Source organism: Perognathus longimembris, chromosome 28, assembly GCF_023159225.1.
Source record: "Perognathus longimembris pacificus isolate PPM17 chromosome 28, ASM2315922v1, whole genome shotgun sequence".
Taxonomy (NCBI): Eukaryota; Metazoa; Chordata; class Mammalia; order Rodentia; family Heteromyidae; genus Perognathus; species Perognathus longimembris.
The window spans coordinates 11,608,974-11,623,213 of NC_063188.1; the positions used below are offsets into that span (position 1 = coordinate 11,608,974).

Sequence of the window (14,240 nt, forward strand, 5' to 3'; positions counted from 1 at the left end):
GTGGCTGAGATGAATGAAAGGCTAAGGGCTCTATGTGTAAATCATATACACATCAGGCTTCCCTCTCTAAGATTTTATCAGCTAACCACAATGCAAGAATAGCCCCAGTTGTCTCATAATTAAGTACCAATTCTCAGCAAAGCTGATATTATAGAATAATAGCTCAATTCACAGTTCAGGGTGCCACACTGTAAAGTAAGAGCCATTTAATACATCAAGGAGGTCAGTCAAAAGAAAAATGTCCACTTCCAATCAATTTGATTCCTGCAGCATTAGCTATATGAGTGAAAGATTTCATTTTGAAGATATTTCAGATGAGTCCTGCAGTCATAAGCACATCAATGTCTACACTACTGGTAAAGTACAGTTCTTTTATTGCAAAAACACAAAATACAAGTAAGGAAGGTAATCAATACACTCTGTGATGTTTACTGCCTCAGAGCTTGCAAGCTCATAGTGGGACTCCAGTAATCCTTAAATTTCTGCACAGATTACTTTTAATCAGATATTATTTTAAGTTGATGTATGCATTAGCAACAGTAGGCTATTTCAATAGATATACTTCCCATCTATACAGATGATCTTTATTTACCACACCCCCCATAACTAGATTTCTGCATAACCACAGTGTCATCTATCAAGAACATAATTATTTGTCCCCCAAATCTGATTTCACAATTTTTTTAGCAGTGGTTTTAGAAATCATGCTGTTATGAACTGAATATTTATTACCCTGAAAATTTCCTATGTTGAAGTCTTGATCTTAAATGTGACTATATTGGATATAAGGCCTTTAAGGAAAAATTAAGTTTAAATGAAATAATAGGGCATAGTTGCAATGTGACAGGTGTTATACAAAGTGTTATACAAAGTGGTGTTATACAAAGACCAAAAGACACTACAGAGCTCACTCCAAGCACACTCAGTAAGAAAGACCAAGGGAGTAACTAGCGAAAAGAAAGTGGTTTATAAGTCAGGGAGGGAGCTCTCCCCAGAACCTGACCTTGCTGGAACCTTGATCTTAGATTTCCATTCCCATGAACTGTGAAAAACTAAATTTTTATTGTTTACCACTCAGATATGGTATTTTGGGCTGGTATCTGAGCAGACTTACATAAATACCTAAAAGGCACTAGTTTATATTGTAAGTTCAAGCTGAGAAGTCTTAGTAAGATTCCCAGGGTCAAACTTTCTTAGTGAAACATTCAAGGTTCTGAAAAAATTCTACCTCAAACTTTCAGCCTCTTTCCCCGAATAATATTCTTTGTTCAAATATTTCCATGTGTATTCTCAGCATACCTAGTATTGGACATCAAAGAAGTTAGCAACTAGAAATGCCAATAGTCACAAAGGACTCAAGAAGGTTCAACTTTATCTGGCTAAATGACTCTTCATATCTATACATTACACAAGCTCTCAGATAAAAGGGAGATAATGGGGAGGGAGTGGCACTGGAGGAGGTAACAAGTTTGACAAGACATGTACTCACTTCCTTACATATGTAACTGTAACCCCTCTGTACACCACCTTGACAATAAAGATTTAAAAAAGAAATGTACTGATACCTGAATTTTGTAACTGTCACTCTTCTGTACACCACCTTTATAATAAAATTTAAATAAAAATTAATAGAGACATAGGCAGGACAAAAAACACAGACAATTTCTATAGAAGAAACATATTGTGGGAAGAGGAAAAAGTAATAGAGGAGAAAATATGATTAAAGTATATTATATGCGTGTATGAGAGTAGAACAATAACCATTACATTGTAAAAAAAATAGGTGGGGAGCAGGATAAGAGTAATGTAACGAATATGATAAAAGTACATTATGTGCATGCATGGAAATATCATAATAAAAACCTTTTGTATAATTAATATACACTAATAAAAAAGAAATAAAAATACTATGACTGAGATGAAAAGCACAGAAGAAAGCATTAATGACAACTTGAATTTAGCCAAAAAGAAAAAGGATAAATGAATTGATAGCATAGACCAGGGAACTATTCATAGTGAAACACATAGGGAATGAAATTACTGAAAAGAGGCTTAGTGAGCTATAGACACCTCAAGTAACAACACATATGTGTAGAGTCCCTAGTGAAAGGGAGAGATGAAGAATATGACCAAGATTACATACAGGACATAGATACATACACATGTTAAATGAACAATTCAAAAATGAAATGAGGAAAACAGTTGTATTTTAATAACATTTTTAAAAAATGCCTAGAAGCACATTTTGCAAAGAAAGTACAAGGCCTGCATACGAAAAAGTAAAAAGCAATGCTGAAAGAAATTGAAGAACCTAAGGAGAAGTTGGGTGTGGCAGTACATGTCTATAATCTTAGCACTAAGGAGGCAGATGCAGGAAGATTACAAGTTTGAGACCAGCATGGTGTAAAAGAAAGAAAGATGAAAGAAAAAGAAAGAGAGAAAGGAAAAAAAAGAAATTAAGATATTTTGTTCATTGATTGAAATACAATACTATTAAGATATAGATCCTCCTAAATGATTTACAGGTTCAATACAATCCCAGTCCAAATTCCAGGAGGCTTTTTATTGAAACTGAAAAGTAGATTCTGCATTTAATATAGGAATATAGCAAACCTGGGATAGCCAAAAAAATTGAAAAATAACAAAACTGAAGTATTTCAAGAATTATTTTAAAGCTTCAGTAATCAACTGAAGCTTGTGGTGTTGTCCACAAAATAGAAAAAGAAAAGCAGATGAGCATTCAGAAATATCCCTATACAAATATGGGCAAATGATTTTTGCCAAAGGTACAGATTATGTTCATTAAGAAAGAATAATCTTTTCAACAAATCATGCAAGAAGAGTTAGATATCCATATTAAAAAAACAAAGCCATACCTTGCATCACCTACATAAATTAACTCAAAATAGATCATAGACCTAAATGAGAAACCTAAAAGTATAAAATTTATAGATGAAAAACAATGAAAAATAGTTTTGTGGCCTTTGGTTAACAAATATCATTTTTCTTTTACTTTTTGTGCTTGAACTCAGTCATGAACCCTTGTTTGGCATTTTTTTTGCTTGAGCCACAGTTTCACTTTTGGCTTTTGGCTGTTTAATTGGAAATGAGATTTTTACAGGTTTGTCTATACAGTCTACCTTCAAACCATGATCGTCACATCTCAGCCCCTTGAATAGCTAGGGTTGTACAAGTGAGCAATCAGTGTCCACCTAAAATTTAGCTATGTATTAATAAAAATAACTGGTACTTCTAACTCAATTACAGCTAGATCTTCTGCTAATCATAGGAAGATAAAATGACAAGCAATAGGCTGCAAGGAAAGATTTTCCAAGCAAGTATTTGATAAAGAATGTGTGTCCAGATTAAATAATTAACTCTCCAAACACAATAATATGAAAAATAATCTGTTAAAAATGGGCAAAATATTTTTTTTTCAAGAGCCAATTTTTATTTTTTTTATATAAATGAAGCCAGTCAGTCTTCAGGAGTTATGTGAGCCAAATAAAACATGGATAAATCTGTCATTTTCCCACCAATTCTTCAATGTTTCTTTTCCACTGCAGTATACTCACTAACATTTTAAATGGACAGCTAGCTTCCTTTTGAAAAGCAACGTTACTGGAAGTCTTAAGTCTTTAGCTTTTAAAGTAGTACTGGAGACGGAGCCCAAGCAGTCTACCACCAGAGCTGCATGTCCCCGCCCTCAGATTTTGGGGAGAGAAGGTGCTGGATGGAACCCAGGCCAGTAAGTGATATAGATCACAGTTTCAGTCCTGCACCTGAAGCCATAAAATGGTTAAGTGGCATTTTATCTAAACATATAGGAGAAAACCAAGCCCACAATTCTAATGGAGTAGAAAAGCATTTGGGCACTTAAAAATCATCCTTGTCTTGACCATTTTTATCTGAGGCCACAAAATGGGCTTGCTGGAAGAGTAAGGGCAAGTAAACTAATTGTACACACAGGGAACAGTAATTCTTAATCACCTCCTACAAAGTCTGGAAAATAGCATTACTCAAATGCTATTTTGCAAACCTATCAAAGTATTTCTCTTGATTGTGAAACTATCTGAGCAAATTACACTTCTACGTATTAGACTACTTCCACAGGACATGATGCATACAGCAGAAGCTTATGATGGTGCTTAGATCTTTCAATTTAAAGGTAGACAGACTATGTAACCTGTCTCAAGGTTGCTGAATGGCACATTGTAGTTTAGACCTGTAAATTCAAGGAAAATGGGCAAAATATTTTAATAGACATTTTATCAAAGAAGATATACAGATGGCAATTAAGTCTACGAAAAGATGATCAATCGTTAGGAAAATGAGAATGAAAACTATAAGAAAATACTAGTATGTAAATATTTAAACATTTAAAGTTGAAAAGATTGATCACTCTCAGTTTTTGTCAAGGTTAAAAAATAGGAACAGTTTTATATTCCAGGTGGGAATGTAAAATGGTACAATCACTTTGTACAATTGCCTGGAAGCTTATTAAAATTTAAAAGATATACCAACCAGATGGCCTATTTCTAGGAATTTGTCCAAGATAAAAAAGCATATGTCTATACAAAGACTGGTACATGAATTTAAGTCGCAGCTTTATCTGAAACAGTCCCTGACTGGAAACAACCCAGATGTCTATCCACACGTGTACAAACAAATTATGATATATGAAAGAATTATATGATGAACAATAAAAATAATGAACTATTGGCACATGAGAAAATACGGATGAAGCTTGAAATTGTATGTTGAATAAAAGACAATATAAGCACAGAAAACTTAATGCATGAGTCCATTCATAGTTGAAAGGAGTGACTGATCAAGATGTACTGTATTCATAAAGTGCTTTGTTAAATAGAAACTCCTTTGTACAACTACTTAAAGATAATTTTTTAAAATATCTTATATAAATGCACACTGGGGCATGCTAACTTATATAGGAATCTACTCATTTACACACTGAGGTTATGCATAGGAGTGGTGGACAAAGGCTCAATAGTTATGTGCAGATGATTATATCAAAATAATATTCTATGAAATGAACTCCAAGAAAAGGAAACAAGACAATTTTTATTTGTCATTGTTGCTGTTTTATTTTCTTTTCCTTTTGTGGTGTTTGTTAGTTTGTATTTGGGAGGGTAAGGATTGGCACATAGAAGATGGAACAAGTATGAGCAAATACAATAGTGATACTCACCAGGCACAATGTGGAAAATTACTGGATATCTTGTATGTGGGGACAGGAGGGAAAGACTGGGAGACAGTGATGGAATGGGAGACATGGTTAAAAAAGAATTGTACTCATTACTCATTACCTGATTCATGTAATTGTAACTAACCCCTCTGCATATCAACTCTAGAATAACAATAAAAATTATGAAAAGAAAATTAAGCTCTAATGACAGAAAGTAGTAGTTGCTTGATCACAAAGGGGGAGACAGAAGTACAAAGGAAATACCAGAAAAGAAGGCACACAAAAACTTTTAGGGTTAAAATGTACTTATTATCTTGATATGTATCTCCATATACATGCACATACACATACATGTATGTCAACAGCTATTTCGCTTTACAGTTTTACATATATTCAGTTTGCTGAGTGTGTGCATGTGATGGGGGAGAGAGAGAGAGAGAGAGAGAGAGAGAGAGAGAGAGAGAGAGAGAGAGAGAGAGAGAGAGAGGCGCCAGGAAATGGGTGCCATGTAGTAAGACTATTAAACACTGCAAGCCCAAACTTACCTAGATGTAGAGTAGCATTACGAATCTATTTTCCCCTCATTTAGTTTATAAGCAATCTCCGGGTGCTGTCTGTGTCAACTTGCATTCTACCTTCCATGTTTTACCATCACTTAACACACCTAAAGATTAGAGGCTTCCTTCTGCAGGGAACAGGGAACTGTTTTGGAAAAAAGAATAGATCCCCAAGTCTAGAAACCGTAGTCATACCCAAGGCAAGCTTCACAAAACTATTGTGAGGTCAGTAACTGGTGGCTCATACCTGTAACCCTATGAGGCTGAGACCTGAGAGTCACAATTCAAAGCCAGCCTAGGCAGGGAAGTCCGTGAGATTCTTATCTTCAATTAACCATCAAAAAGCAAGAACTGAACGTGTGGTTCAAGTGGTAGAGCACTAGCCTTGAGCAAAAACATCTCAGGAACAGTACCCAGGCTGTGAGTTCAAGCCCCATGTAGAGCCAGTACCAATTTTTTTTTAAAGTCTAGGCTGTATGAGAGATAGGAGACAAATCAGGGTTCATGCAACACAGGAAAGCAACATAGGAAGTTCTTTCTACCTACTGAGACAGGTAAATCTAAAACTGCTTTTTTTGGTCTCTTTGATCCCTTTATCCCCTGTTGGAAGCAGATTCTCTTAGGTGGTTTTCCTCAGAATGGCTCAGGAGCTCAGATTCCCTGCAATGTTAACTCCCAGTTAGGTCCCAACATTCCTCAACCATACTTGGTGAAGGAAGCTCTTCCTCTACCACAGTGCCAGGCACGCAGACACAGACAGCAGTGTTTGCTGACTGAATGATGTCATGGCAGAAAGTGTCTTCTTTCCCTGTTCCCTTGTCTGATTAATAAGAGCAGACATTTCTGTGCGATGTAGACAGTGTATCTACAGCTCCTTTCCATATGTTATTTCATTGGCCAAAGGCAAGAACTTTCCAGAGAATCTCCACTGTTGGTCCTGTCTTTCTGATGAGGGAGGTAAGAGTTGGGAAGCATGAAATGATCAAATGAATAAGATCAGTGTGTGGTATAGCCATGACTCACATAGAGATTGGCCAACTCCAAACAAATGGGTGTTTGAAAATAAGTGAAATAGTATACACAAAGTGCAGGGTCAAGCCTGGTTCTGTCATTTCAAACCCCACGTGCTACCTCCAGCTCAGCTTCACTACTACTATGTCCCACCGTCATTAATGGAGGGAAGAGAACTCTGTGAGACCCTCTCATATCATATGGCTTAGTCTTTATCTCATAACCTACATCCTCAAATGGGGATCCCAAACAGCATTCTTTATTTTAGTTTAAAAACCTCCCCCATACTTTTATTAGCATCAGTTAATTATGCAAGATGGGTTTATTTTCATAAGGCCATATATGCATATACCTTGATCAGACTCACCCTCTCCAATCTGAGACACTGTGTTGCTATATACATAGGCTGACTTGAATTTACTATGTAACCTACATTGTTCTTGAACAAACTCGTAATCCTTCTGCCTCACATTTGGAAGTGCTGGGAGTAGAGGCATGTTCTACCTTATCCAGCTCACCCCATGAAAAATACAATCTTTGCTTCCTTAATACACTTCAAACCTTCAAAGTAGAGTTCTAGTTAGGTGGTATATAGAATGCCACCATTTACCAGAGTATCTGCAGACTATCCTATAGTTAGAACTTCCTATTTAACTCTACTATTTGATAACAAATATCCTAACACCTAAAGCTATATCCCTTGCAGAATGTAGCATTTTGTGCCTATAATGACAGATAGTTGGGAGGCTGAGATTTAGAGGATCACAGCTACAGGCCAGTCTAACCAAAAAAGTTTGCTGGGCTGAGAATATGGCCTAGTGGCAAGAGTGCTTGCCTCATATCCATGAAGCCCTGCGTTCGATTCCTCAGGACCACATATATAGAAAGGGCCAGAAGTGGCGCTGTGGCTCAAGTGGCAGAGTGCTAGCCTTGAGCAAAAAGAAGCCAGGGACAGTGCTCAGGCCCTGAGTCCAAGCCCCAGGACTGGGGGAAAAAAGGTTGCAAGGCTCCATCTCAGTGGAAGAAGTTGGGCATGGCAATATGCACTAACTATGGTGGGAAGCATAAAATTGAATTGTAGTCCAGGCATGGGCCAAAGTAAAAGCAATATCCTATCTCAGGATAACCAGTGCAAAAAAGAGCTGGAGGCATGGTTCAGCAGTAGAGTTCCTGCCTACCAAGTGCCAAAGCCCTAACTTCAAACTTCAGTATGGTTAAAAAAATATTACTATATCTTTCATTTCAATATAAACATAACCGGTACCAATCCAATTAAGAATTCTGGTTGGGGGCTGGGGATATAGCCTAGTGGCAAGAGTGCCTGCCTCGGATACACGAGGCCCTAGGTTCGATTCCCCAGCACCACATATACAGAAAACGGCCAGAAGCGGCGCTGTGGCTCAAGTGGCAGAGTGCTAGCCTTGAGCGGGAAGAAGCCAGGGACAGTGCTCAGGCCCTGAGTCCAAGGCCCAGAACTGGCCAAAAAAAAAAAAAAAAAAAAAAGAATTCTGGTTGGCATGATCTAGGGAGAATTCATATTTGAATTATTGTAGGTTTGGGATTTAGGGAAACAGATTTGAATAGGCCGAGTGGGAGAAAGCAACACAACCCAGGAAGTTAGGAAGCAGCGATGAATTTTGGGCCTGGAGAGCAATCGTATTTGCCCATCATCATAGGCTGAGAGAACAAGGAAGTGATAATGTAGGAGAATGTGGTAAAGGTTGTGGTAGTAATGGTCCTAAGGGTATTAGGAAAAAGAGGAACTGGCAGAACGAAGGCCAAATTGTAGGGAACTTTGGGGTTCTTTTCTCTTTAGATAAAGGACTACCAAGATTTATCCAGGTTTTCGAATGGAAAGTTGGAAATGAAAATACCTCTGCACATAGTGATTATATTGTTGTTAAGGATGACCACAATTATCACCGTGGCTATGACCACTTCCTCACTGCTTCTCACACAGGTTTTTACTTGGAAGACCACAGGACGAGACTTTCCCAAATAAACAAGCTTATAGGGTTGAAGAAGCCTTTCAAGAATACTGTGTTGACAAAGTATTTCAAATACTCCTTTTCTATGTTTTACTTGACTTTTTCATAATTGCTCTACAGATAGCATCAGAAAACAGACTCTTGGATGACCACAGAAGGTAGGATAAAATGTAGGTTTCTTATGGCAGGATATGTTTCTTTTCCATTTAAGATCGTGACTGATGCCTTTCCTTCCTTCCCCAATACCCTTTTCCTAGCTCCAGTACACTTTGTTAGCTGCAAATATGCTTTGCACTGCCTTCCACAAGCTGGCAGTAGATTTCTATCTCAGAAATCGAGGGCTTTTTTTTCTGTATTATGAATCAATCTCTGTATACAGCAAAATGATGACAGTTGTTGTCTCTGGATGGTAAGATTACAGATGATTCTTTATTTTGTTCTTTTTGCTTATCTGTCCTGTCTGGCTTTGCAGTGGTGAATATATATTACCAGTGAATGGAAATATAATAAAAGCCATTCTAAAGAAGATTCAATTTCATTATAATGTCAAGTAAATAAGAGTGGATACAGAAGCAACTTAGTGAAGTAAATAACTGATTAGGCGAGTCCATCAGAAGGAACTATGACATGATGTTCAGAGTTGGTTCTGGGATCAGGACCCTGCATACAGGGCCTGGGCTCCGATGAGCAATGGAGACACTCCCCTGTGGGCAGAGGATGTCATGAGGCTGTAAGTGCAAGGCTAGCACATGACAGTGAGGACCTCCTGACTTTTCACATCCTCAGAGCTTTGAAGTCCTTAAGCGACTTGTTTTCAAATGACTATTAGTTGTGTATTTATAAGGAACAAGTGTAATCATTATATTTTTCATGTTCTCTAGCTTGACATATAAATTTCTCTCTCCAGTCACATTCCTAAGTCTGTCTGCTTTTCAACTATTCATTTGGCCTTTGGCAAAATTCTGACCATGAATCAAGCCCCCAAAATGCTTTCTCTGATCGTATGGAAGGATGACTTCTGACCTCAGTTGAAACTTTTTCTCAACATTGACAGGCAGTACAACCTGTCTCTTGTCAGGTAACTTGTCCATTCCCCATGAGTTATTTTAAACATTTCCCACTGTCCTAAACCTTTCTGTATAACCTTCCTCATCCTTGGTAAATGAGTTTTGCCATCTATCCATCTGGGCCTTGTCAGGAATTGGGAACCCAAACTGGATAATTAAAATGAGTTTAGGGGCTGGGGATATGGCCTAGTGGCAAGAGTGCCTGCCTCATATACATGAGGCCCTGGGTTCGATTCCCCAGCACCACATATACAGAAAATGGCCAGAAGTGGTGCTGTGGCTCAAGTGGCAGAGTGCTAGCCTTGAGCAAAAAGAAGCCAGGGACAGTGCTCAGGCCCTGAGTCCAAGCCCCAGGACTGGCCAAAAAAAAAAAAAAGTACTGCAAGATGGGTAGATAAACCCCTTCCTGGCAGGGCAGCAGATTAAAAGTTTAAAAAAGGAAGGTTAAAAAAAAACAAAAACAAAAACAAAATAAAAAAATAAAATGAGTTTAATGAAGGGACTGTAAACATGAGAGCAGAGTTGCAGGAAAGGAACACGATGCTCTATGGGCCTTGGAACCTTCAGAAGCACAGTGTGAAAGTCCTGGGTTTGCAGAGTGTAGGAAAGCAAGTGGTCATTAGAACTTGCTCGTATCAAGGTTACCTGATAGGAGCTGTAGCGATTGGTCTAGCGAAGTCCTCAACAAGAAGCAATTCAGTGAGTGTAACAAGAAGCAATTCAGTGAGTGAGGCATAAGCCTCACTGATCTCACACTTGCCTACTTCTTGTTGGTGCCTCTCATTGGCCTAATCCAATCAGAAGCTCTATACAGGTCAGCCTCCTGCTTACCATGCAGGATGGTGGAAGGTGGTGGTAGATCTGGAGAGACACATAGAGAATAGGTTGGCTACAATACAATGGGCAGGGTTGCTCTCCATTTCTGGAATTATTTCCAGAATCCTTTTATAAACTTTTCTATCTCAATGGCATTGGTAACCCTCAAACTCTATGGAGCCAGTCTCATACTCTGGTGATCATTATTCATCCTCAATTCCCTGTGACATTGGGTTGCTAATCATCCCACCCCTTAAGTATCAAACTCTCTGTTTTCCCAGATTCCTACCAATTTAGCATTTCCGAATTGCTAGTTCTCAGACTCTCATACTAAATGCAGTTAACCAAACAGAATACTCTGAACTCCCCCATTATCCTCTCACCACAGACAAGGGTCTGTGGAGTCATGTATCCTTGAAGGCCTTTTCTTAATTCACCACATCCAAATCACTCATGATAATCTGCAGACCAATTCCTAACAAATCTGAATTGCACAAATCTTTGTCTTCAGCCTGTATAACCTCTGAAGCATTTGACACAGACTGGTTGTTCTACAAATTGTAGTCAGCCTTGGTTTCCTATGGAAGGTAGGAAAGTATAGCAGTTATCAGTTTCCTTTTGAGTCAGAGAAACATAGGGTCAATCCAACTCTGTGTCTTGGAGCAAATTAGTTCTAAAGCTTGAAATTGAGATAATACTATTATCTCTGCTAAGGAGCTGGCCAGAAACAAGATGATCTGTATAAAGTGCTTAATTTAGTTCTTGACACACTGAAAGTTCCTCACAAATGAGACTTGTATCTCTGTGTTCCCAGGGTTATGATGTTTAATTCTTAGTTTATGCAAAGTGCATGGACAAATGCATTGAAAACCACTGATTTAATACACTGAATTAATCTCTAAGATCATTGTCTTCTATCCATCTAAACCTTCTCAATGCTACTGATTGAATAGATTCCCACTAGCATTGCACACTCTGCCCTCAAGATCTTCCTTTCATCTTATTAGTTCTTCCTTTTTCTTTCTTAAAAACTATTATTTGCTTTATTGCTATTATAAAGGTGATGTACAGTGGAATTATAATTGCATGAATCAAGTAATGAGTACATTACCTTTTGTACAGTGTCTTCCCTTCCACACTCTCTCCCAGCCCCTACCTCATCTTATTAGTGCTTCTTTTTTGTAAATTTAATTTTATTGTCAAGGCGATGTACAGAGGAATTGTAGTTACATGTGTAAGTCAGTGAGTACATTTCTTGTCAAACTTGTTACACTCCTCTCATTTTTCTCCCACCATCCCTTCCTCCAACCCCCCCTCGAGTTGTACAGTTAATTTCCATCATACTGTCTTGTGAATATTGCTGTTGCATTGGTTTACCCTTTATCCTTTGTCTCACCATTTTGAGGTTCCCCTTCCCTTCCCTAATTCAGATAAACATATATACAATACCCAGGGTACAAAAATCAAATACAATGACAACAGGGGCTAAACCATAGGGAAGAAAAATGAAAGAAATAATTTCACATAGTGCATTAAAGATAACTCAAGGAATACCAGGAAACTGTCTCAGTTGTACAAGTCCAAGACTTGGATTTCAAGTCTGATGTTCTACTCTCATCACCTACCACTTCCCACTCAATCAGCCTACCTCCTACTGTCTGCTCTGATTCTTTAAATTCCTCCACTTGTCCTTCTCAATACAATAGTTAATACTCTCATTACTGCTTAAAAAATCAGTATAAGTGTTTACAAATTGCTAATCACCCACTGTACCACTGTCCCCATAATTCATCCTCACCTGTCAGGGTGCTCTTTGGAGAAAGACACTCGACAATGTCACTGCTTCCCATGGTACTCAAGATAAAATTCAGAATTCATAGCTTGCTATATAAAGTTTGTCATGGTCTGGCTCCTGTATATTGGTTCATATCTATCCAGGTTCATCTGAACCTCTTCCCTAATCCCCATTGTACACTTGATCCGTACATACCAACAGTTTTCAGGTCCATCAACTCTCCATGCACATTGAACAGCTATTGCTGTGGCTTCTTTCTCCTTGGAAGATTTTTCCCCAACTTGCCCGTCTTTCTTCTCCGATCAGCTTACATACATATTCAGGTTCTGCTTTCACTTTCACCACACCCTTCATCTTCTTCTTGAACTATCATTACAGCTATCACCCTGGATTGAAAATTTTTATTTACTTTGATATTCTGTATAAGTAATCAGGAAACTAGACCCTACATTCTGCTTTTGCAAATAGAGCTGTATAACAACAGAGCCATGCCCCCAAACTATGTTGTCTGTGGCTGCTTTTGAACTTCCGGGTTGAGTAGTTACAGCAGAGAACACATGACCCACAAATACTGAATAAGTTCTTGACTTAGTGATCCCTAACTCTGATGATACATATCATCAAACCACCTGAAAATATCCTGATGCCCAGGTTGCACTCCTACTCAAGAGATTCTGGTTTAATTGTTAAGGATGCACCATTGAGAACTTTTAAAGCCCCCTTTATGAACACCTGATATGTAAATCTAAGGACCCCTGCCATAGATGGTAAATTCTGTGAGATCTGGAACTACATCTTTGCTTTACATCTCTCATTCCCTAGCTCTAGTATAACAAAGACCTCATGATAGGTAAATGATTGTTACCTGAATAACAGTAAAAGCAATATCAGAGAACATTTACTCAGTCCTTATCACTTGGGTTTGTGCCAAGTGCTTTTTTTGTTGTATTTAAGTAGTTGTACAAAGGGCTAACCATTCAACATATCAGATTGAGCACAATTCATGTTGATTAATTATCATCCTTTCATCACTGTCCCCCGAGTGCTTACACATTATATACTTTAACTTGTTTACCTTTCACCAGGAACCTATAAAGTTCACAATGATTATAATCCATACTTTACACAGGAAAAATGTTGATCTTCACCCATCCAAGTTGTAGAGGTAGAAGAACATTCTTTCAGAGGCTCAGGGTGGAGATACATTCCCACATTTCAACACCTGAATGCTGTGTAACTTTGGATAGGCCAGTAGTGTCACAGAGCCTCAATATCCTTATCTGAAACTTGGAAAATTTGACTGCCTCACAAAAAGGTTGGAAGGACATGGCATCATTTTTTATTAAGCACGAGGGAGGGGGGAATGAGGGAGGTGGTAACAAGTAGAACAAGAAACGTACTCACTGCCTTTCATATGAATCTGTAACCCCTCTGTATCACACTTTGACAATAAAGAAAAAAATCACACAAAAAAGTATGAGTCATGTGCTCGCTTCAGCAGCACGTATACTAAACTTGGAATGATACAGAGAAGATTAGCATGGCCTGTGCAAGGATATGCAAATTCATGAAGCGTTACCTATATTTTTTTGCCTTAACAGATAATAATTTGATTTCTCGATCTTTTGGTAAATACGGCATCATCTATATGGAAGATCTGATCATGGAAAGCACTTCAAGGAAGCAAATAGCTTCCTGTGGCCCTTCAAGTTATCTTCTCCATGAGATAGCATAAAAAAGAAGACTACCCACTTTGTAGAAGGTGGAAATGCTGGCAACAGGAGGATCAGATTAATAGGC

General features: G+C 38.1%; 1 non-coding gene across 1 annotated transcript; it reads left to right on the top strand.

The window, feature by feature from the left end:
• The first annotated feature begins 13,925 nt into the window (after positions 1-13,925).
• LOC125344361 lies at positions 13,926-14,027 on the top strand. The gene has a single exon (XR_007209497.1). It is a non-coding gene; the product is annotated as a U6 spliceosomal RNA (small nuclear RNA).
• Positions 14,028-14,240: the final 213 nt, after the last annotated feature.